The 25,905-nt window shown below is 46.0% G+C and overlaps 1 protein-coding gene and 1 pseudogene across 1 annotated transcript in view; one reads left to right on the plus strand and one right to left on the minus strand.

Annotated features, from left to right (window-relative positions):
* The window catches only part of LOC149346357 (uncharacterized), a 207,717-nt gene that overhangs the window by 65,092 nt on the left and 116,720 nt on the right, over positions 1-25,905 (plus strand). The window lies entirely within an intron of this gene.
* On the minus strand, positions 1,999-11,138 carry LOC149346359 (uncharacterized; annotated as a pseudogene).

Consider the following 25,905-nt stretch of genomic DNA (forward strand, 5'->3'; position numbering starts at 1 on the left):
CTTAGCTCAACTCTATATGCATATCAGCAGTTCAGCATCAAGGCTTTTTTGTCCTTGTTACCATTGTACAGTTTATTATGATACAAGGAGTAAATACTTGTGCAGTGCTGATATGAAGCTTATTTCTTAAAAAATGGCTGTTACAGTTTCCTTGCAGATCTTAAGAATTTGCCATACAGCTGTTCTAATGACTGTCGTTGTGAATGCAGAGTGAACCATCTTACCTATTCACCATCAGATTATGTGCACAGATGAACTTGTCGATGGAATGTGCTGATCAGAAGAGAATGTCATAGTGTCCATTCCTCCTTTCATAAGTAGTTGTGTCGTGGAGATGTGATTATAGCAGTAGGCTCAACGCTGCTGTTGAGAATTTGCTCTTTTATGCTCTCCTTCTGAAGCTCGGTTGGTATTGGAAAACCTGAGCCGGACAGCCTAGGCTTCTTAGTAGATTCAGTTGCCACATAGTGCTAAACAGACACGGACGCGGGGAGACACACAGGATGGGCGCTAACTTACAACTGAAATTTGTTGTATGAAACCAGGCAATATAAGCTCTTTCTTAACAGAGAAGAGGAAATAAGAACCTTGAAATTAGGAAGTACTCAAACAGCGTTATCGTCGAACACCATTTGCGGATTAGCAGTCAGATAGAAACAGATAGAAACACTGAGGCAGCAATGACACACTTACCTTCTTTTTGAGAATGCATATTGAACGCCTCTATAATTTTCCTAGTAAGCTGATATTTGCGGCAGCTGAACTGTCACCAACTCACCCAAGCTTCCACTCTGGCAAATTCTTTATAGACTGAAGCCTAACTTGGTGCTCGATTTTCTTGTTTGCTGGCTCCCTTGACGTGTGGGGTATTTCTTGCTTCTTAGTGCCTTCATAAATCTTCAGTACAGGTTCCGAAAACTTGCTGGCCTTGTTGTGAAGTTCTTGAGGAATTTCTTTCTCTGCAACATAATCCTTCAGCATTTCCATTTTTCCCAAGACCAAGTCCGAGTTTGTCATGCTTGTAGAGGCTTCTGCTGTTTGAACACTTTCCAAGATGTGCAAAGCCTCGTTTGTCTTTGAATTTGATGACACTGCTTGAGTAGTTTCCATGATCTTCTGATTTCTTCTTTCAGGTGTGCTAGCGATGACCACACAGTGATTGTGTGTCTGCAGACTGTCAAGCACATTCTTCGCATCCCACAGAGTCTAATGTTCTCCCGCATCCCATCCCGTCTAGCCGTGGAGTATCTCCCCTGCCTCAATGGATGATCGGTGCAGTCTTCTTTTCAGAGCCCGACTTTCATCCTTCCCATACATGATGATCGGTGCAGTCCTCTTTTGCAGAGCCCGACTTTCATCCTTCCCATACATGAGATGATCGGTGCAGTCAGTGGATGATCGGTCAGTCTTCTTTTGCAGAGCCCGACTTTCATCCTTTCCATACATGATGATCGGTACAGTCAGCGGATTATCAGTGCAGTCCTCTTTTGCAGAGCCAGACTTTCATCCTTCCCTATACATGATGATCGGTGCAGTCAGCAGATGATCGGTGCAGACCTCTTTGGCAGAGCCTGACTTTCATCTTTCCCCATACATTTTCAATGCCGTTGAGGTCGGCTCTTTTGGGCACCCACTGTAGACATTGCACACCTCGATTGTAAAGGAGTTTCTCAACAATTTTTGTGGTGTGCACAGGGGAGAGATAATGCTGGAAGAGGAAATCTCCTTCACGAAAAGGGCCATCCAACACGTAGGGAATCGTGACATAATCAAGTATGTCACTATAGCTTGCCAATGTCAGGTGTCCGTCAGTATGATACAAGTCATCAATTCCATCTTGGCACAAAGCTCCCTACACATTGACTGCAGTGCAGCCACTTGATGCCACTTCCTGCATGTAACGGGGATCGTGGCGGGCATTGACAGGGCGCCAAACTCTTTGTTTTTGATCCCAGCGCGTTGTGAACACTGACTCATTGGAAAATATATTACTATTTTCTAGTTGTCGGTGGTCCAGTCGGCGTGTTCACTTGTGAATTTAAATCGGGCCGTCTTCTTCACTTCTGTCAAGAGCGGCTTCTGAGCTGCCACATGGCTCTTCAGACTTCCTTCCGCAAGCCTGCGTTTGGCTGTGGACACGTTCGAAGACACACCAGCTGCAGCAGCTATCTCCTTGGCAGCGCTGAAGGGGCTCACCCGCGTGGCTTCAAGAATGCTCTTGTCCCGAGCTGCAGTCGTTGCTCGAGGGTGACGTTTATGTGGAATGTTGCCGATGAGTCTTTCATCCCTATATGCCTGGATGATGCGGTTCAGTCTTATTTAACCTCCCAGTAATTTCAGCTATTCCGCGTTGGGTATACAGTTTTAACGACAGTTCAACTATCCGCAATCGCTCATTGTTGTGCACCCGGGACAACTTGCGAGGTGAAAAAAGTATTGCTGTTTATTCTCGGCTCTACAAACAGCCGTTTTTCCGCATATTAGTCTGCGGCGCTTCCGTCCACCATTTCCTGTTCAGTAAAATGATGAAGCGCAAATTAACACACCAGATAAGAGCGACTGGGCGGACCGAGACGGGCCCAATCACAAAATTTTGGCGTCGACGAATGGCTACAGTTATCGTTTTCGAAAGTAATATCAAAACAAGATTAATCGAGGGTGAAGGGGAAAGTGATGAAGTGGAGGTGATGTGAGCTTGCTGGAACAGCTACACCCTCTCCAGATAGTTCGAAAACATGGCCCGATCGGCGCCAGTGTAAAACCGTGCCGAGCGGTTTGCCATGGGCTTGCGTGGTGTTTAGGTCATACTGAGCGCAATAGTACAGACTACATGGTATGCTTCTGATTTCCTAATCTGATTTTAAGATATTAATGATAATCTTGTTTCAGATATGTGATAATCTCAAGTTGTAATGACACCTGCTTTTTGTTGGTGTCTTTTAATGAACTGTAATTATGCTTGCATTCTTTCTATTACTTGCAAAGGTTGACATTAATTTTGCTTGACCAGAGAGGTACAAACTGTGGTGCGTTTATCTGATGTCAGAACAATAGCACTTAATAATCGGAGGTCCTCCTGGACCCCTTCATGTTGTTCTAAAATTACATTTGTTGTATGTGGTTTTTGAGACAAATAAAAAAGACCTACATTCCAAATTTGGCTGTGTTACGTATTTCTCAGTGTATGCTTGCATAAAGGCTTTTCAATATGCGAGTGGAAAAGATGCTGGCAGTACTAGTATATCTGCACAAAGTGCAAACTGCCTTAACACTTCGGTTTCAAGTGTGTGATGCATGCTACAAAAGCGAAATTATTTTCAGTACAAAAGATGACTGAGAACACAACACAGGAAAGGTGCGAACCGCGAAGTGAAGTATTGTTGAGCCTTGATGTTCTTTGTGACAACCAAACATTGCCAGTTAAAATCCATGGCTTAAGGAACTAGGAAGTACACAAGATCCCACATGACATATTGGAAGCAACCACGTGGCACGCACAGTCGCATATCTGAGGACTATCGTGATAGTCTGTCTGAAGCAGAGCACATCACAAGCCGGTTCAGTCCACAGCCACTGTAGCCTTGTCACCAAGACCAAGAAAGCAGTCATTATTATACACCCTTAAACTGAACCCTCTTCGTTAGCCTCCACGTTTCTACCCCCATAGTTCAGTACCAGTAAGATACAGCTGTTGTTATACTTATATCGGTAAACTGCCATTCATGATCTGAGAGAGCCTGCCATATGCGCTCCACCCCATGCGTATTATTCTAGTTATTAGACACTTTTAGTTGGACGTACGCAGTGAGCTTGCGTACGCAACGACACCGCGGGTAACGAATGCGCATGCGCAGAACGCAACGTATCTAGCCGCGCGTTGCGTACGCCCGCCCGCTGTAAAGCATAACGTAGCGTACGCAACGCGGGACGCTACGTGCTGCGTAGATAACATGGCGGCGACCATCTCGCCCGCTTCGGACCGTTTTCACTTCGCCGCTGTTTTCTTCAATGCGATGGCTCGCTCTAAACTGTGCTGTTAGCTTTTATTTTGTCTACTCTCACCCACATGCCAAAATATTAGGGACAAATGCCCCTTGTTTTTCAGATAATCCGGCGATTTTTAACCTTTTAAGCCTAACTAAGGTTGTGTACGTTTATCGTCATAGCAACCGCACCTGTCGAATAATTTTTTTTAGTTATGTGCCTACTTTTGCACTTCATTAAACATTATACATTTTCTCCTTCATTAAAAACAGTAATATACTATTCATATTGTCAGAAACTGAAAAATGTTCAGCCGAGCGCTACAGCACTTTCAGTGTTTGTCACTAGATGGCGACACAACACAACGGCTACGCGACTGCTCTGTGGCGGTACGGCCAACTATAAGTGTGACGGGGGTGTCCTTTACAGCGTACGGAACGTAGTGAGCGTTGCGTACGCAATGTCGCTACGTACGCAGCAACTAAAAGTGTCTATTCCCTCTCATGATCCAGATCAGCGGTCAGTACCTGTCCTAAGTAAACATATTCCCTTGCTACTTCCAGTACCTCGCTACCATTCCATTGATACCTCATGCCTATTCTGTGTTACTGTGCTCACCGTTCATGTCTTCTGAGCTAAAAATGTTCTGCAAAATGCACTATATCGAAAGCTGCTTGTGCGAATCGGGAAGTTGTGGCCTAAATAATTGCTCAGGCAGTCCATTATGTCCGACTGTTGGGTGCTTGCATAAGGCCTGCTGATGGGCTGCGGAAATTCGTCTGATTTAGTAACTGAAACAATGGCACCCCTGGAGTCCTTATACAGTTCTGAATGCTGCTCGCAAAAGTTATGCAGCACGCATGCTGTGAGGGCAACGGTAGGCACAAACTTGTAATTTATGTCCGTGCGCTTCAATAAAATGCTCCAACGCCCCTTTAACCTTCCAAATGCCTGTTCCACAACATTCCTCCCAGTCACACAAGAATGTCAAGTTTGCAATCGTGATGCCTGTCCTTGCACATAAACACAACCACCAAAATAATTATCTAACTTTGAATCTAAGAGTTAATTGTGTGGAGCACTTAATCAGCATGCTTCATTACTGTTTTCCAGAAGTCTTGAGTTGTTGTTGCATACAAACAGCAAGAAAGCTTAGTTTCGATAATTAATAAACAAATGCACTTACAGTCCACTGTTGTCCACAACTGCCTGCATGTTGTAGGATGCCCACATTTTACGATTGATGAAATCTCTGTACCCTTTTTTTGGTGCAGTGATGGGAATATGGGTGCCCCATCAGTGGCACCACATATCTGTGGGATGTGGCACTTCTTGCAGAACTTCCTGGCAATCAATGTGGCCTCTTCAGTTGATGGCAGGTAGATAAATTTGCTTGCAAGGTGCCTTCTTAAGGTATTAGAGAAAAGGTACACGTATTTCTGCACAGTGCTTTTGTGGATTCCAAACTGGTTCGCTACTACTCTGTACTCGCAGCAGCTAGCCAGTTTGCACAGTGCAATAGCAATTCTTTTGTCAACTGGCACTGGCTCATAATTGCATTCCAGTGGCACAAACGGAGCAAGGGCCGCAACCAATTCGCAGAAATTTGCCCGTGACATTCTGAAGTTATCTTTCCAGTCATCATCATCAAAATTTGAGCAAACAATGTTGTCCCACCAATCACTACTTCTGCTCTTCATCCACATGCGCCGCTTTGGTGGTGGTACCAGGGATTCCAGTCCTGCAAGATACCTGGTGTTACCAGTTTGATGCACACTTGTTGTTTTAGGTATAGGTAAGAGATCGTGTAACGTTTGTGGCACCAGCGAGGTAGGGGGGCTAGATAGCTGCTGCCACGCTCGGAAATACGTCATAGCCACATGACAATAAACTATAAACAAAAGAGCATAAAATGTCATAAACTTTTAAAATATTCAATCATACCTTAAGGCGGTGGTACCACGCTAGCGGCGGTCAGCAGCCGTTTTTCATCATGTTTGTGTGAGTGGTGTGGCTCATCCGTTTGCGCTAGAAAAATGATATTGAGCGCATTGTAAAGATAATTGTATCCTCTTTGCGGTGGTATGTGTTGCAAAAAGCTATTCACGTTAGTATGATAGCAGTGAGCAAAAGAGCGAGGGGCATAAAACGAAATTTTTGCTCGACTTCCCTGCGTTTGACCGGATTTAACGAAAACTACTGCTCCGAAAAGAAAACTGCTTCTGCAGCTTTTAGATGAAGTGTGACTCGAGACCCTTACAAGCGAGTTATTGAGTTATATTGGGTAGTTATTTAGAACTGGTGCCATAAATAAGTGTGAACCTTAAAAAAATGACTCATTAATAACTCCTAGTCCAATTCATAAGCCACAAACATATTTAGCAGGATTATAGATAGTATCCATTTTGTTAATTCTTGAAAATTTCATTGAGCTACATGTCATAATTTTTTAGTTTTCATTGTTCAGAGTTGGTCGTAACCTAGAAACTGCGCTTTTTTCAACCGAATTTTAGAAGCAAGTAAACGTCGTATAGGGAACAAATTCGGCACACGAAATATTTAGGAAATATTCGCCGAACAGTAGTACTGCGCCATTCAGTTGCGCCATTTTTTGTGTGCCGTAACCTCCACAAAATACATCCACCGCTAAAGATCACTGTTATTTTCCAGGCTTTTTTCACAGGAACTGAAGTCGCTGGTATTAATACTACCAGTGATGTAAATTTGGGTATGATAAACGACCCATGTTAGCTCGCCCCTTTGTTGGTCGACGGGGCTGCTGCATTTGAATCTCGCGGGCATTTTGACTCAACAATGGAGTTCCGCCGGTCAACGACATTTTGAAGCAAGACTTACGAGACAGTAACTATTGGGGTTTGCTGAAACGTGTGCATAGCGCCTCCACTGTGTGTGTGACGCCCGCAACTCCCGCTCCGGTACGGACGACTGACTTTGCTGAAGCCTGTCTGGCCTTTCAGTCGTTCTCTTCGGCTGCTCAGCATACTGTCATCTGCGTATCGTGCTGTTTGGCTTGTTGGTGTTTTTTTTACTGTGCTTTTCTATTTGTGTGCAGCACCGTTTTTTATCACTTTATCTTGCCAGTTTTTTTTTGTGTAAAAGTGTCAAATGGGGAATCGGTGGAAATACCTTCAGTGCAAAAGGTCGACGATGACAAAGCTTCGTACGCACATGGCTGATGTCAGGGCCAAACGCAGGTGAGCCATTCGGACCGCAATTTTGTTATTAGTATGTGCATTGAAGTCCCAACTGTACCTGTGTTGCGTGCGTGAGCTACCTCGTTGTGTGTGTTATCGAGTGCGGTTTTTCATGAACGCATGTGCAAGATTACCAGTGTCACGGCACTGTGACATTTCGTAAGGCGAGAGCAGAAATCTGCTGCATATTTCTTGTTCCCGAGCTGGGGTCCTGTACAAGTGGCTCTAAATTGGAGAGTTGAGGGGCTTGTGTTTAGAAAGAAGCGATGAGTTTTAAAAGTCACAGAGGGCATTGAGAGATATTTTATGTATATGACGACTCTCGTCCTGAGCATGCGCACGTCGCGGGTTGGATCCCACATGTGGCAGATGTAATTTTTTTCTTCACTCCGCTCTGAAGTAGGTCTATAAACTGTTGGCATTTCTAAAAAATCTACTCCAGCTTATCTAGGGCAATAAAATCACCTGCTGATTCTGCATTGCACAAAATATTTCGCGTTTGCGTTTTGCATTCCTCCTGAGCTCGTTAGGAAGTGGCAGTTTGCGTTGTGGGGGATGGACACCTTTCTATGCGAGTGGCATTTGGCAGCTTATGTGTAGATTATGATGAGGGAGGGGCAAAGCGTGATGAAAAATCGTACAAGCGCACTGCGAGCCATAGCCTTTGCAGATGCCTTAGTACCGGTGAAAAACTCTAGTTCTTAGCACTAGTTTCGTGCACTGTTTTTCTGCTTCAAATGTACATAGTTCACTCCTTTTGGGCACACGCTTCCTTCTTCCGTTTGGAAGAAGCCGTTTTTTTAGTTGGCTTTTCTCTATGGCAAGCCCATTCCATTCTGGTCGGCGGATTTCCATTGAGCGGGTAGTTCGGGGGTCAGTAATTTCGGGAAGAATGCAGTCTCTGTAGAATCGAATAAGACTTTGTTCCATTTTGTTCCTCCAGAACTCATCATCTCGCAGCAGCTGCTGCACATGAATTCCTTTTGTGGTGTACACAACGAAGTCACAGAACGACCTCCCAGTAATGTGAAGCTGGCCCTGAATTTGATAAAAGTATTGGTGAGACTGCGGAAGCGTAGGAGCAGTACTGCTATCTGTTTTCGCACAGATCTTTCGAGCAGCCTCCAGTGGGTCCTGGTCTTTTGTTGTGTATGGACATTTCACCTCCACAATACCATCAGTACCAACCAGACCATCAGGTGAAGCAGCCAAAAAACTATGCTCTCTATCTATAAAAAGCCCGCACTGCTGCACCTCAGTTTGCTTCAAAGCTTCGTACAAGCTCAGAGCTTCTTTCTCATGGTGCCTTCCATGTTCCAGAGCTGCTATAGTGAAGCTCTTTCTGTGCACAAGGCTTTTGACAAGTACATCACATGGAGTAGAGTCCTTCCGTGTACAAACGGAATGGAAGTATGATGCTGTAAGGCGATGCTGCCTCTCAGTATACGATGCTGGATTGTCAGCCTGACCTCGTGTTGCGTTTTCAATTTCCTCCTGCTGCTTGCGATCAACCTGCAAACACTGAAGCATTTCTCTAGTCTTTTCAGAGAACTGTTCAGGTGGCATATCTGGCTGTTCACGTTACGCCCATAGTGACAAAAAGATTCGCAGGCCATAGGATCTTTGCGTCTAGGCTTCTGCTGACCACAGTCATCAAAGAGCCGTTTCCTCTGCAGCCTTTTATGCATTCTTTCGTCATTTTTTTTTGCTACATACTTTTTCGTTAGCAGCTATGGCATGCCACTGAGGTCCAAGCTGAAAACTCAGTCCAGCACCTTGGCACCGATGCTCATAAGAGCCTTTTTGGCACCGGTCGATCTGTTTGCCACCAGAAAACTTGGCAGCAAGAGACATGTAGTTCTCTGCAAGGTTGCTTGTATCACCTGTCACCAGGCGGGCAGCCTTGTCAGCAATAATATTTGCTGCAGTCATTATCTTGACTTTCAACATTTGAGGAATGCACCCCCAGGAATTTTCACCCTTCGTTCCATCACAAAAATACCTTTTGCATTTCTCATGGCAGCCAAATACATGACTTGGCCCATTCAAGAGATCAGCAGTCAGATCTTGTGTGCTGCGCTTTGTCAGCTCTTGCCTCTCCTCTGAGGAGCCCTGAAACTCCCACAGGGTGCGGGCATTGTGGCTGATTGCTTTGCGGGCACCATTTTTGATGCGCTTTATTCTAGGGCAACTTAGTATGCTGGCACTCCCTTCGCACTCTTTCACAACACCATAAAGGCGAGTGGTATAACATTTGACTGCATGATTGGCACACTCGCTCTTCTTTATGAAACGACCGTAGTCTACCTTCGTGCTGATTTGATCGTAGACAGATGAATCACCATCCCCTATGAAGGTACGGTATTCCAGGCCATGCATCTCTGTACTCATTTTGAACTCTTCCACAATAATATCAGCCTCCATAGCACCAGAGCTTGCACTCCAGTTTTTGTAGCACGCGTGCTCTTTCACCTGCTTTTGTTCTCTTGTGTAGTACTCACAGGTACTGCACAGTTTGTTCCTCACACCCAGGTAAAGCAGCTTCTGCGTGCGTGCTCCAATGATTACCGCAACTCCAGAATTTGCAGAATACCTGTGGCCATGGCTTCTGTGTGACCAGCCGCCGTCAACCACCACCGTGATGTGTGGAGTGGCGTGGTCCTCACAGAACTCCCCTGCTTCAGCCGCCAACCTTCGCTCCTCTTGGCGAGCTTTGAGCATATGCTCATTCCAATGCTGAAAAACATAATGGTTGCTCCACATGAGTACAGAAATTACCACCCACAACAAATCACAACACACAAACATGGGTTCTTCATGCTTTTGAAGTGCAAAAGATAAGGACAATGAGAGAGGCTGAAAAGGGAGGGTGTGATGTATAGCTCAAGATATTGTCATCTTAACCAAATGCAAGCCCTGAGCTTCCTGACTACCCATTTTGCATGTGGTGGACTTCCACAAAGACCAATCCGTGTGTGTTGTCCCTGTGGACAGTGACGGTGTGTGCAGTTTTGCCTTGTCGCTCGCAGTATGCCGCTGCATAGGTGTTTAAACTTTATGCACACCGTGATGTCACAGTCATGTCTGTGGACACCTATGTACAGCCGGCCAAATCTTTAGCTGGCGTGCGCGAAGGCCGCTTTTTCTGCGCTCCTGCGCTTTGAGGCAAAGCAAACTTCTGGAAAGCTCAATATTAAGCACGGGCTAAGTGAGCTTGTGCTTATATTCGATATTTTCGTAAGGTTGCTCCGTCATAAGCTGCAGGCGCACGGAAAATGCGGCCGTCACGCACGCCAGCTAGATTTGGCCGGCTGTACTCACAGTTATGAGATAAAACATGAAATAACAGTGCACAAAAAACAGAAAAATGGATAGTGTTCTTGTTGTGCTTCCTGCTAGCATGACACACAACCTTGGGTTTAACTTTTTCCAATCCTCTCCACAAGTTCAGGTTTAGTTTTCTTTGTTGCTATTTGAAAAAAAGCCACCATTACTACATTGCTACCTGGTATCAGTTTCCAAGAACACTGCCAGTGAGAAAATGCACTTGCACCTTTTGCAAGATAAGTGGACAGCTAGTAAGGCACGCAAAGCTACCTAGCCAAGTGTGCACAGAATACTAAGCATAATACGTCCCTGTCTTTTTTTGCGCTTCAGGCTTCGCCATTATGAGCATACTAAGCATGTTTTGCCCCTTGACGTGGCCAATCCCCATATGTTGGTGCTTGCAAATCATGCAAATACACGAGAGCAGATGCCAAAACCAATACTCTGAAATACAAGAAAAATATTGCAATGGTATGTTCATCGTCCTACCTTTCCAACACAGTCCTGCTGGCGCATAAATGTTCCTTTGCTCATGACTGGGACCTGCATAACTGACATCACCTCCTCCAGGTGAGAATGTCCACACCCTGTACTCATAAATGCCCAGACAGCAGTCCAAGCTCAAGGTTGTTTCCGAGGGATGCCGGTTCCGGAACCGGGTCTGTGGTGACCTTTCTGACCTCATTACAGCCACTGCATTGAAAGATCAGCTCAGACCACAGCCCTACCTTTCGCTCCTTTTGAAATACAAAGCGGCCCTCTTTCGACTGAGGGCAACTGCGAGTGTCAAGGTGCCGTATGGCAGCTATGAAGTGTGTCAGTGACACCACCCTCCTCCCCGAAATAGCCTTAGGCTGTGGCGTCTCCACTGCATCTGTGTCCCTTTCAAAGGAAAGGTCTGGTAAGGGTGACTGTCAGGTGACTGTCAGGACGCACCTGTATCTCATGGCGCATCCTGCTTGACAATCAGTAGTCGGTTCAACCAGCGAGAACTGCGTAACCACTACGGTGACTGTCAGGACGCACCTCTGTCTCATGGCACATCCTGCTTGACAATCAGTAGTCAAGCCTGAATTGCCTGAATCGCTTTGGAGGCGGAGGTTGTGCGCTATGCCCACTATTCTCTGGCACAGGTGCATTATTTGCACTGCTTGCAGCTGTTCCCAACTGAGAAGGTCCTCTGTGGCTTTCTGCACCTGCCGCATCTGGCATATAGCATCTTGTAGGGCTAGATGTTTCCAGAATGTATTCCTCGAGCTGTAATACAAACAAATAGCATCAAGGTTAAGCCAGCATCTTTAAAGTGGTAGCAGCATTGTTCCCTGAAAAAAGGATGGCCGCTCATAGCTGGAAGTTGAGAACAGATTGCAGGCGCACTATTACCTGGTTTGTCCATGAAAAATAGTGGCCAGCTCCACATTGACTCTGCACCTGCAGCAGAGGCCCCTCACAATTCATAAATACACACCACAAGGTGCAAGGCAGACATTGCAGATTGTGAAAAGCTGCTTCAAAAATTCTTCTTTTATTAAAAAGATGCGGCTCTTTGTCTGTTGTTTGGGATTTTGCTCCTGTGACACACGACCAGCTTTGAACCTGCAGAAAAGCTAAACATAAAATTGAGGTAACAGCGGACGTCCATGCAACATCAACGTCCATGCAAATTTTTGATCTTCAGTGGCAGTCAGCACTTAGAGAAGCTCACCAGTTTATGCATTTCTGCACAGCTTAGTTTTACCTCTCGAGAGACAATTCAGCAGGAATCAATGCTGTGAAATTTATGTACTCTGATTCCAGCGCATCTAAAGGGCTGTAATCGTCGAAGCTGTCCTCATCGAGCACAGGCTCATCAATTAAACCGTCAGCTTGAGCTTCAACGCGGGGTGTGCCGTGTTTACTCGCATTCCCTCACCAGCAGTGCAGCTGCCAACCAGGATGCCTGAAAGAAGGTGTACAAGAGATATAAGTGGAATAGTGCGCATAAACACAGCTCGCACTGCGATTAGGTATTTTTTAATGGGCACAAAACTACATGCTTTGCAGCACGATGTATTTAAATCTTTGATAGGCATTCTGTTTGAAGAACTGCGGAATGAGTATGCAGCAATCTTAACTTACCAGCAGAAACACCACGGGACCCTGGATTTTCTTCGTTGATGTCAATGTTTTCAAATGAGTCTGTGAAGATTGGCTGCATGTTTCTGCTCATAACGGGGTTTGTGTGGCTGTTTCAATAGTCTTGCTGTTGGTCTCTGCAGCTTGTACAATAACCATCTCTGTGTCTGGTATGTCTGGCTGTGCGGCATCAGCCAGAGAAGTCTTCACATGCCACTGGTAGTGGCAAGTTGCCGAAGATGAAAGGCCCTGAACTAGGCGCATGGCTGTCCTCTTCTAGTGCTGCTTCAGTTGGCATTTCAGCACTGTCATTTGGCAGCTTTCGACATCAGACTCGTACTCTTCGTCCTCCCTCCTTTCCAGTTGGCTGTAAAAATGAGGGTACAGATGTCATAGTTTGCATTGACTGCTTTACATTTCAGTGACTGCAATTGTGCATCTTGCATTCTCGGTCGCGATGTTTACCTTTCTGTAGCTGCAGCTTGTGGCATGGATGGGCCGCTCACATCAAGGGAACAGCTCAACGCTGTCGACACTGGTGTAGAAGCTTCAAATAATGGATCAGCAGGGCCCTCAGAAGTTCTGTTTCCAGGCAACGATCATCACTTCTGTGATTAAAGCATTGTATTTTCTTCATGACTCAGTTTGTTCATGATTTGTGCAATGTACAAATTTTAGTCATAGCTCATGACTAGTGGGAGTCATAGCCTATTTTCTAGATGAAGTGGCGTGGACAACTTACTCTTACGACAAGGTAAAATCCATGCTTGAGGAGAGCCTGCAAAAATACAATTACATATAAAGAGAGCACAAATATTTCACTGTCTTAATTCTGCACATTGGTACAAATGTACTGAAAGTTGCAGTAAAAGACTGTGTCCAGCTTTTGTTTATTCTGACAACCCAGCATGCACCCTTGTGTTGATTTACAAAATGTTGCACTCCCATCGGTTCTCTTGACACTGGCTTCATAAATACCTGCATCTGTTCAAAGTGTTTCCACTTAACAGTAGGAACATCTGCTAGCCCTGCTCCGCTTTTCATGCTTGTTCTGATTTGATTTCGAATTTTCATGAAGATGTCCTTCAAATTTATTTATTTTCTTTGACAGATGACCCCTGCAGAGAAAAAAGGTCTAGTAGAGCAAAGGACTCTTTACTACCACTCGCATTCGTTCTCCACTCGGCATGAAACGATAAGTGCCTCATGCTCACGTTGTTAAACACAAAAGCTCGCATCGCGAAACCTAGCGACGCTGTCGCGGTGCCATGAGCGTTGTGCATGATCACACGAGCTGCGGATGCATGGGATAGGAGCTCGCAGCGACGCGAGCAAAATAATCGGTGAGCGCCGTGCACGCTGCCGCGGGCTGCGCATGCATGGGCTAGCAGCTTCACGAGCAAAACGATCAATGCACTGCTTTCGTGGTAAAATAAGCATCATGCATGCTTGCAAGAGCTTTCGCGTGCATAGGATAGGAAGTAGGGAGAACATGCTCAAATAATAGTGCACTGGCACTGGGAAAATCATTGTTTTCTCTGGTATCGGCACACTGCAAATTCTACAAGCAAGTGTACGTACCGCTCACTCCCATTTCTTTGCCTATCTTCTCCCACAGTTGCTTTTTGTATGCGGTATCCTTGAAGTTTAGATGCCTTTTGTCAAATAGGATGGGATGGGCTTTTATGACATCGAGGAACATTTCGACAGAGAAAATATCGCTGCCTGGCTCCGCTGCCATGCTTGCCGCCATATTCGTACTTTTCCGGATGTGACGTCAAAAACCTTTCGCTTCTTCCGAGGCGAACGCGAAAAAATGGGTCCAGCCCGATCGCCCGCACCGCTTTTCGCGTCGCTCGGCGTGAAAAGAAGCCGAATCCGCTTGGCTCGCCGGATTTTTGGGCGAGTGTAAACAATGGTAGAGATGTTTTCGCATGCCTCTTTCTTGCTACCCATGGATGCAATATTTGCAACAGTCTTAGCAATAGTTTCAAGCTCTATATACACCCAACAGAATATCTTTTGTGGGGTGTCTAGCTTAGCACAAGGAGACACCTGAATGCTGTTCGTTACTGCTGGGTTAATGTTTGAAGCCATGCAGCTTTTGCGTAGGAAATGCTCCTTTCGCCATCTGTCAGGAATGCATGCTACATCGAGCAGTCCTTTTCCTGCAAATGAGCGGGCTGCCGAAGGAAAGGGAAACCATACAGGAGCAAGTGCGCGAAATGATAAAGGACGACGTCATCCAACAGTCCGTGGTCCGCACCTGTAGTACTAGTGAAGAAAAAAGACGGGACCCTACGATTTTGCGTCGACTACCGGCGACTCAACAAGGTGACCAAGAAGGACGTGTATCCACTACCACGCATCGACGACACCCTAGACCGTCTTCGTCATGCCCGCTATTTTTCGTCCATCGACTTGAAGAGTGGATACTGGCAAATTGAAGTGGATGAGCGCGACCGCGAAAAGACTGCATTTATAACCCCGGATGGCCTCTACGAGTTTAAGGTGATGCCGTTTGGCCTGTGTACAGCGCCCGCGACATTTCAACGAGTCATGGATACTGTGCTCGCCGGTCTAAAGTGGCAGACATGTCTCGTGTATCTGGATGACGTTGTCATCTTCTCAAGCACTTTCGCAGACCATCTGGTGCGTCTTGAAGCGGTTCTTCAAGCTCTTCTGAACGCCGGACTCACGCTCAAGCCTTCGAAGTGCCGGTTCGCATACAGTGAACTAAAGTTCCTTGGTCACATCGTCAGCCAAGTGGGTGTGAAGCCAGACCCCGAGAAAACGGCCGCCGTCGCATCCTTCCCTCCACCGTCGGACAAGAAGACCGTCAGAAGCTTTCTTGGTCTCTGCGCATACTTCCGACGTTTCGTACGGAACTTTGCCCAGATCGCGGCGCCACTTTACCGCCTGACGAAGGATAACGTTGTCTTTGAGTGGACCGAGGAGCAACAATCAGCATTCCGCCAATTAAAACACGCCCTTGCAACATCCCCCATACTAGGCCATTTTGATCAAGACGCCGACACTGAACTCCACACGGACGCCAGCAACAAAGGACTAGGAGCAGTGCTGGTGCAATTCCAGGACGGCGCTGAGAGGGTTATTGCGTATGCCAGCCGAGCTCTTTCGCAGGCGGAGGGCAATTACTCGACAACTGAGAAAGAGTGCCTCGCTGTCATCTGGGCCATCACCAAATTCCGGCCCTATCTGTACGGTCGCCCTTTTCGTGTCGTCACCGATCACCATTCGCTGTGCTGGCTCGCCAATATTAAGGATCCAGCAGGCCGCCTTGCTCGGTGGAGCCTTCGGCTACAGGAGTACGACGTCACCATCACCTACAAGTCCGGCCGCAAACACCATGATGCTGACTGCTTGTCTCGAGCCCCCGTGGAGCCGGCACCGGGAGGCGAAAATGACGAAGAGGACGGCTTCCTTGGGGCATTGGACATGGCAGATATGGCTGCTCGGCAACGCAGTGATCCTCAGCTTGATCAGCTGATGGCGCACTTGGAAGGCCACGAAGCTGCGGTGCCTCGCATTTTCCAGCGCATACTGCCGACATTCAAGATAATGCATGGTGTATTGTACAAGCAGAACTTAGACAGCAGCCCGAGGTCGTGGCTCCTTGTTGTGCCGGAAGACCTGCGCGCCGAGGTCGCCCAAGCTTGCCATGACGATCCTACAGCTGGTCACCTTGGCTACAGCCGGACGCTTTCACGTATTCGAGAACGGTACTACTGGCCGACACTTCCTAAGTACGTCCGTCACTACATAAGAACTTGTCGAGAGTGTCAAAGGCGCAAAACACCGCCCATACGACCAGCTGGCCTTCTCCAACCACTCGAACCACCGCCTGTTCCGTTCCACACTGTCGGAATGGATTTTCTTGGTCCATTTCCAACGTCGCAGTCGGGCAACAGGTACGTTATCATAGCGACGGACTACCTAACACGATACGCGGAGTCCCGAGCACTTCCGTCGGCGACAGCTGTTGAGGCAGCCCAATTTTTTATTGAGTGCATTGTGCTCCGTCACGGTGCCCCTGCCGTTTTGATCACTGACCGGGGTGCCGCGTTTCTGGCCAAGCTCACACAGGAGATCCTCCGTCTCAGCTGCACCAGCCACCGCCGAACTACTGCGTACCATCCGCAAACGAATGGGCTGACGGAGCGGCTGAACAAGACCATGGCCGACATGATCGCCATGTACGTGGATGTCGCCCACCGCAGTTGGGACGCGGTACTGCCTTACGTTACATTCGCTTATAATACCGCTGTCCAGGAGACGACAGGTATGTCCCCTTTCCAGCTGGTACATGGAAGACAGGTCACCACGATGCTTGACGCTATGCTACCGCACGAGCCACCTGTCGACGTCGCCGATGATGCCCGACTAGTCTGCGAGCACGCAGAAGAAGCTCGGCAACTCGCCAGACTCCGTACCCAACATCAACAACATGCCGACGCTCGTCGGTATAATCTCCGTCGACGCGACGTCCATTTTTACCCTGGAGACAAGGTCTGGGTGTGGACACCGGTGCGCCGTCGAGGTCTCTCCGAAAAACTCATGAAGCGCTACTTCGGCCCGTATACAGTTGTTCGCCGCCTCGGTGAACTTAATTACGAGGTGCTGCCCGAAGGAACCCGACCGTCATCACGTCGTTCACCCCGCCCTGAAATAGTGCACGTAGTGCGGCTTAAACCGTATTACGCGCGATGATCGCCTGGACCCGAACTGATTTTACCACTCCCTTTTACACTGGCCAGCAGGAGTTGCTGGGCGCGTGTGTGGTTTTCCTTCCTGTGCTCTTGCTTCCGTGCTAGCATCGGGACGATGCTTCTTTATAGGGGGAGGTAGTGTCGCGAGTGGAAGAAAAAGACGAGTAGCGATTGCGGCGCGCCGACGACGACGTTGCTGCTGGTGGACCTGCCTGTTTTGTTCTGTGCTCTCTGTCTTCACCCGTTCTCGCCGCCGGCCTGTACGTCAAGCCGTGACAATATGTGCACATGGCAAGCCATACTGGCTGTAGAAACTACACGTACAACTGCAAAGTTTTTTACTTATATTGTAGTCCTTACTTCCTAAAGTCAGAGTTGACCAGGTAACTTGCAGCTTTAGCCCCGCCGCGGTGGCTCAGTGGTTATGGCGCTCGGCTGCTGACCCGAAAGACGCGGCGGCCGAATTTGGATGGAGGCGAAATTCTAGAGGCCCGTGTACTGTGCGATTTCAGTGCACGTTAAAGAACCCCAGGTGGTCAAAATTTCCGGAGCCCATCACTACGGCGTCCCCTCATAACCTGAGTCACTTTGGGACGTTAAACCCGAATAAACCAAAACTTTCGCACGCAGTCCGGTGGAGCACCGAGCTACGTGCTGATCTTGCTGCTTACTTCTAGGTCCTGTTTTTGCGATCGCCTGCTGCCCCCGTTCACTTTGCCACCTGCCGGCTACTTGTCGGCTGATCAACGAGCGAGCAACGGAATACGCACGGCGCAACATCTAAGCCAAGAGCGTGGGCGGGCCAGCGATAACATCATCGCTTGATGTTCAACGGCAGCGGTGACGTCAGGGGCCTGGAAGGAGCTGAAGCCTACAAAAGGAAGAGCCAAACGATGCTGGGGTGCAGTCCGGTGGAGCACCGAGCTACGTGCTGATCTTGCTGCTTACTTCTAGGTCCTGTTTTTGCGATCGCCTGCTGCCCCCGTTCACTTTGCCGCCTGCCGGCTACTTGCCGGCTGATCAACGAGCGAGCAACGGAATACGCACGGCGCAACATCTAAGCCAAGAGCGTGGGCGGGCCAGCGATAACATCATCGCTTGATGTTCAACGGCAGCGGTGACGTCAGGGGCCTGGAAGGAGCTGAAGCCTACAAAAGGAAGAGCCAAACGATGCTGGGGTGCAGTCCGGTGGAGCACCGAGCTACGTGCTGATCTTGCTGCTTACTTCTAGGTAAGAGGCCTTTCAGCTCAGTTCAGACGTCTTTCTTTGCTCCACTGGACTGCATTCCTGTATTGAACCATGCCGCCGCGAGATTGCATGAAATGTTCAAAGTTGCTTGAAAACAGTCAAGAGAGTGTATCATGTGCTAAATGCAAAAAAGTATACCATGCAGGTAAATGTGCGGGAATGACTAAAAAAACTTTCAAAAACATGACAGCACGCGAAATCGACCGCTGGATGTGTGAGAGCTGTAAAAAGAAGGACACAGAGGAAGAAACATCAGAAACCAGTGACCCAGAACTAAGTAGAGAACGAAGGGGAGAAAAGAAAAGTCGAATGAGTCATGTAGCAAAACTGATTGAGGAGATTAGCCAAAAGATGGCTGCAGTCTTGATTCGGCTGGAAGCGCTGGAAACAAAGGTAGACAGCCAGTGCACGACAACAGCAGGAATAGAAGCATCGATGGAACTCCTGTCGCATAAATATGACGAAGTTATCGCCACCATGGCAAGGCAAGAAAAGGATATTGCTGAACTAAAAACCACTTCAGCAGAGCTGATGCAAAGGATTTCAGAAAAGGACACTGAAATCGCACGACTGAAGGAAAACGTTGAGAGTGCTGAACAGTACTCAAGGCGGAAAAACGTCGAGCTGCATGGCGTTCCCTATAAGCAGGGCGAAGATCTGTACAAAGTTTTAGCGGAACTGAGCGCAAAGCTAGAAATAGCGACAGTCGAGCGTCACTCACTAGAAGCCGTTCACAGGTTAAAAGAGCAGAAAGATAAGATACCCCCAATCATTGTCAGATTTAAGGACTTGGCTGATCGTGACCTTTGGATTTCGAAGAAGTATGCACTGAAGTCTGATGACATTTACATAAATGAAAATCTGACACGAGCACAAAAGAAGTTATTTTGGCAGAGTAAACAGAGGGGCAAACAGCAGGGCTACAAGTTTGTCTGGATGCGCAATGGCAAAATCTTTGCAAGGCGGGAAGAAGGAAGTACTGCTATCAACATTGCAACGGAAAGTGATTTGGAAAAAATTAATTAATGGCTGAGTTCATGTCTTTTTTTTTTTAGTGGGATTCTCATGTAAAACAGGTTGCAAAAGAAGAAGGGTTGATTCAGGAACATACGTAGCATAAAAAAAACTGGGATCAGCTATGTGCTTATGTGAATAGCCGGCAGAAGAAAGAAGATGTAATTGTCCTAACCGAGGTTAGTCTAGACGCAACCCAACAAAACATTTACAGCCTTGTTGGTTACTCTCATTACACTTGGTGTCGAGAAAACAGAAAAGGAGGAGGTGTGATCGTGTTTGTTAATGATACCTGGCTGTCATACGAAATTCAGGTATCCATAGACAACGCAGAAATGGTTGTTGTTTCTCTTAACAAATTGAATGTAACTTACACTGTGTGTGCAATATACAGACCACCCAGCAAGAACACCACTTTATTCCTGGAAGAACTTAGCTCACTAGTAAAAACATATATGAACGAGAAGCATTTTATTTTAGCCGGAGATCTAAATATAGATATAATGCAAGAGTCAAAGAGGGTAGTCAGGGACTATCTTGATCTACTGGCAGAGTTTGGCTTAGCTAACCTTATTAATAAATGTACTAGAGAGGAATTTTTAGGTTCCAAGATAACGACATCGTGCATCGACCATATAGTTGTTCGCATGGCAGACAAACACTGCTCTTCAGGAGTAATTAAGCTGAAACTCGCAGATCACTACTTTGTGGCACTAGTAACCATGACAGAAACTTCCAACTACGAAGGTAGTGCGAACATAAGACCTATAGCTAGGAAAATTTTAGACGACAGGAGTGTAGACAATGCAAGTCAGCAAACAAACTGGGATGCGATGTTATCTCTGGATCACATGACTTTGTATAATACATTTCTTGCAAAGTTGCACCTAATATACTCGACATCATACAAATCTGTCAAAATTAAACAAAGAAAACCAGACAACCACTGGATAATGCAGGAAATTATGGAGTTGTGTTACTTAAAGGATAAAGCCTGGCAAAACTGTAGGAAGGACCCTGAAAACACTGCACTTAGACAGCAATTTCGCACATTGCGAAATCTTGTAACAGCCAAAACGCGACTGGCTAAAAGAAGATACCTATCCCAGCAGTTTGCACTGAACAAGAACGACGGAAAAAAGACATGGAAATTAGCAAACAGTTTAATGGGCCGGGTCAAACAGTCTACGATTGAGGAGACGATCGAAAAAAACTTTCCGAAGGAAGAAACACAGTCATTGTGTGAACTGTTTAACGACACATTCATTCACGCAACAGATAAGCTGCGCGTCGCTCATGGAACAAAACGTCTAGAATACAAGCCAATACTTACATGCGCACAAACAGCGTACCTTCCCGAGTTAACAGATACTGAGTTGTGGAACATCATACGTAGAATGAAGATGTTCAAGCCGCCAGGTTTTGATAAGATCCGTGTGCGCGATCTGTACTGCAACTTTAACATATTAAAAGGTGTGATCCTCAAAATACTAAACGGCATATTAGAAACCGGAATAATGGCCAGACAATTGAAAATATCGATAGTGAGGCCTGTGTATAAAACCGGAAAAAGAAATGACTGCGCAAACTACAGACCGATTTCTATTATATCTGCTCTTGCGCATATTTTGGAAAAACACGTGGGATTAGTTATGCAGTCTTTTTACGAGAAGTTTTCTTTAAATAACCCGGCACAATACGGCTTTACAAAGGACCGGAACACAACTACGCTCTTAGAAGAATTCTCGGATTACGTTAACACCGCAATTGAAAACAATCATCTTACATTAGCACTATTTTTAGACCTATCGAAAGCCTTTGACACTATTGATCACGCATTAATGTTGCAAAAGTTAGAAAACATGGGTTTCCGGGGACGATTTCATCAATTCTTTCAGGGCTATTTCACAGACAGAGCGCAGTGCGTTAGAATTGATGATAAATACAGTGAATTTAGGGCGATCAAATTTGGTGTTCCACAAGCACTGGGCCCATTACTATTCAATATGTACGTCTCTGAACTCGGTTTTTTGGAATTAACGTCGAGAATCTTTCAGTATGCAGACGACACAGCACTAGCACTAGAATTCACTGATCTTCATTTTGCAAGCAAAAGCTTTCAGCAGGATATATGCAAGGTAATAGACTGGCTTGCTCAAAACTCAATTTATTTAAACCAGCAAAAAACGAAACTTCTCTGTTTTAGAAACCCGCACAAGCGAGTACTCCTAAATGAGTCACTTTTTTTACATGGCTCGCATTGTGATTCGTGCACATGTAATGTCATACCATTTGAACCTTCAGTAAAATATCTCGGAATAATATTTGATGAGCATATGACATGGACTAATCATGTGCAGTATGTATGTAACAGGCTTAGAGCCGTGTCCGCGATGATGTACAACCTCAGAGGTAAGACTTCGATGCACTTAAGGCGCGTCATATTCAAGGCACTAGCTGAATCTATTATAACCTACGGCATTACATTATATGGCACCTGCTCTGATCACAAAATGGGATCCATAAATCGCATAATTAAAAGAATTGTAAACAGTATAACTTATGGTACTATGCTGCAGGAGGTTGATAAGGAGGAAAAATACAGTATACTAGGTGTACTGGAAATGCGGGAACTATTTTATTACACAGTGCTCACACGTCATTACTTTACAAATGCTTTCAAAATACCCGTCAAGAAAAACGCTGCCTTAAGAAAGACAGAAGCTTATATTAAGCCGCGCTGCTTCACGCATTATGGGAAAAAGATACGGAGATATTACGTACCACAGGTATTCAATACACTTGGTGAAGAATTTTACAATTTCAAAACAAAACGTAAAATGACTAAAGCAATAAGAAAATGGTGCATATCCTTGCAGATAAATCACTGATGGCCTCTTACATGTTATAATCTACTTTCTCTGTTTTTGCTATAATCTACTTTCCCTTTTGCTTCAGATTTTAGAGTTGTTTAGATATTTTTAGATTTGTTCAGTTGTTTAGATGGCTCATTTCAAGTTGTGATGACGTCTGTTCATGTTTGTTTTCGTTTTTCTCGAGTTGCATTCCTATTTGCTCAATATGCATACATAATTTTTGTATAATATGCATGCATTAGTGTTCTCAAATTTATTGTTTTGTGCATAATTTTTTGTACACATTCGGTGATTCACTGTACTGCCTGAACAACCAACAAGCACGCTGTGCTTAGGTTGGACGGGAAAACTCATGTACTAAATGAAAATGAATAAATTTGATTTGATTTGATTTCAACTTTACATTTTTCATACTGTTCAAGTATTAATTTACATTGACATTCATCTCCATTTCTTACAGCTTAGTGAACTGCCGAGAGGTCATGTCACTATTAACATACTCAATCAACATCTTTCCACTGCCGCCACTAAATGCACACCAGGACGAAAGAAACTTTTCAGCTTTTGATTATGGCTTTGTTCGGTTGTTGGTGTTCCTAGGGTTTGAAGATTTTTCTGCAAGCATGCACCCACATCTCTCTGCATGTGTCCCACTGCTGCATGTCATAGAAAAGGAATTCAGCAGGAGCTGCATTATAAAGAGAATTCAGCCTGTCAGGGTACTCCTGATTGGTTTGAGAATAAGCTAATGTTTTACAAGCAGAATTAGTAATTTTCTTTGCCCCTTTGCCTTCTCATTAATGTTTCTATGGAAGCAATTAAGCATGCGCATGGTAAAATTTTACTCTTTGGGAGAAGACTGCTAAGGATACTCCTCTCGTTCATGTCTTTATATATCATCACCACCTTACAGGCTGCTGGATTACAATCTATAAACTTTTCAAACATGCCCTGGAGGATTCCAGCAGTTTCGTTTTGTACAAGTGCATAGCAGACACACCGCCCACGGCCACCTTCATTGAGGACTGAGTGCAGAACATAACCTTCAATATTAACTTTATATGTCCAATCTACAAATCTAATTTCAGGATATTTTTCAAGCATTTCACGCATCTCATTTGTTTGGAACAAGATCAGCTGCAACTCATAGTTTTGATCTTTTACATAACGAATGATCCAATGTAGATTTCAGTTAAGCTTTCTATCTGTTGGACTAGCCTTTGCCCGTGAGCCTCCTGGTTCCGAAGTGGTACAGAATACATTGTTTTGCAATTGTACTCATCTTTTGTAGTTACGGTTTTGCCTGTTTTCTGTTGTACCATTTTCTTGAACTCTTTTGGAGAAATTTTAAATTTAATTAAATGAACGAGTTCAGCTTTTGAGAAGTCTGGCTTGGATAAAGATTGTAATGACCAAGGTCATGACTGGGCTTAGTTTTGAGCTGAGTAATTTTGTAGTGCAGAGATGGTGTCTTGCACAGTGCCAATGAAAGAAACATTTCACATCCAATACCATTGTATTCCCCGCAGGGAGGCGTCTGCAGCATGCAGACGTTGGTGAGTGGCGACACCACGGGGTTAACCCGAGCATCCGCAGGGACATCCCCGCAGGGGGATGATGGTGAACAATGCGTCACCACGGACCCGAGCATCCGCGCTTAGCCGTGCGTGGCATCGCCATGTCCGGGGAAAAGGGGATCCTGGTGGTTGAGCCGATGCCGAGCGTTTGGACCCTTAGGGCCCCTCGGCGGAGGCAACACACCACTTTGGCCCCAGCTTCCTGTAGACGGCACCTCCGGCCTGACCCGACCGGAGGAAATCGGCAGTCGCCTTTTCCTGTCCTCCCCTCTATCTTTCACTTTCCTATTTCCTTTCTTACAACTTTCCTGTATCCTCCTCTCTTCTTCGTTTTTTCCTCTTTTTCGTGGCGGCGAGGGTTAACCGTGTGTGACCAACTACCCTGAGTTGAGTCATATTGGGTTATAGTTGGGGTGTACAGCTGGCGTAGGCAGGGCTTGCTTTCAAGTTCCTGTCGCGTCCCCTTGTTGGGCTCCATGGTGGGTGGCTGGCACCATGACCGAAAAACATCAATTTTTTATGGCTCCCCCCCTTTCCAAACCTGATCGCTCTCTTAAAAGAGTGCGGAACGAAGCAGAGTACTTTTTTTCCAAAAAGAAACCAACATTCGCCAAATTCCATGTCGTCCACAGTGAAGTGCGAGATAAACAGGCCAGAATTCTATCCCCCTTCATCGTATCGAAATGCTTAACAGAGGCTTTGAGCCTCGGCTACAAAGTATCAAAAATGGCCAGCGGTGATCTATTGCTGGAACTCCGAGATAATGTTCAAACTTCCAAACTCGCAAACATAGTGTGCATGGGGGAGACACCTGTCTCCATCACAGCACACCGATCCCTCAACACTGTCCGTGGCGTCATCTCAGAAAATGATTTTCTACATCTCACAGAGAAAGAAATGCTGGAAGGCCTTTCCGATCAAAACGTCATTGATGTGTACCGAATCAAAATCCGCAAGGACAACAAAGATATAGATACCAAACACCTGGTCCTGACTTTCAACACATGCACATTGCCAGAAACCATCGACGTTGGATACCTCAAAGTAAATGTTAGACACTATATCCCTAACCCCCGAAGATGCTTTAACTGTCAGAGGTTTGGCCACGGCTCACAGAGTTGCCGCGGCCGCAAAACTTGCGCGAAATGTGCATCAAAAGACCACCATTCTGAGGAATGTGACGCAGCTCTACGCTGCGCTAACTGTGAAGGAGACCATGCTGCGTACTCCAGGGCATGTCCGTCCTGGAAGAAGGAGAAAGAAATAATCACCATAAAAACAAAGGAAAATATATCATTTCGAGAAGCAAGAAAGCGATTCGCAGTCACGAACACTTTCTCTTTCACAGCGAAACCAAACTTCGCTGATATGCTTGCTCACCTCTCTGAGACTGCCATAGAGGCTCTCCTAAAATTTTTCAATAAAATATGGATGAGTGGAGAAATCCCCCAAGCATGGAGAGAAGCAATCATAGTACCCTTTCTAAAACCTGGCAAACCACTAACTAGTCCCACCAGTTACAGGCCAATAGCACTCACTAGCTGTATAGCAAAATCATTCGAAAGCATTCTAAACATCAGACTAACCTTCATACTTCAGTCCCGGCAACTTTTAGATATACTCCAATGCGGGTTTAAAAAGACATGTTCCACAACCGATCACCTTGTTCGCTTTGAGAACACAGTCCAGGAAGCGTTCATCCACAAGCAACACTGTATCGGGGTCTTCTTCGACCTGGAGAAGGCCTACGATACCACGTGGAGGTTCGGTATCCCCCGTGACCTAGCGGACCTAGGTATCCGCGGCAGGATGCTGAGC

Source organism: Amblyomma mixtum, chromosome 4 (assembly GCF_055824585.1).
Source record: "Amblyomma mixtum isolate Tamu chromosome 4, ASM5582458v1, whole genome shotgun sequence".
NCBI classification, from domain to species: Eukaryota; Metazoa; Arthropoda; class Arachnida; order Ixodida; family Ixodidae; genus Amblyomma; species Amblyomma mixtum.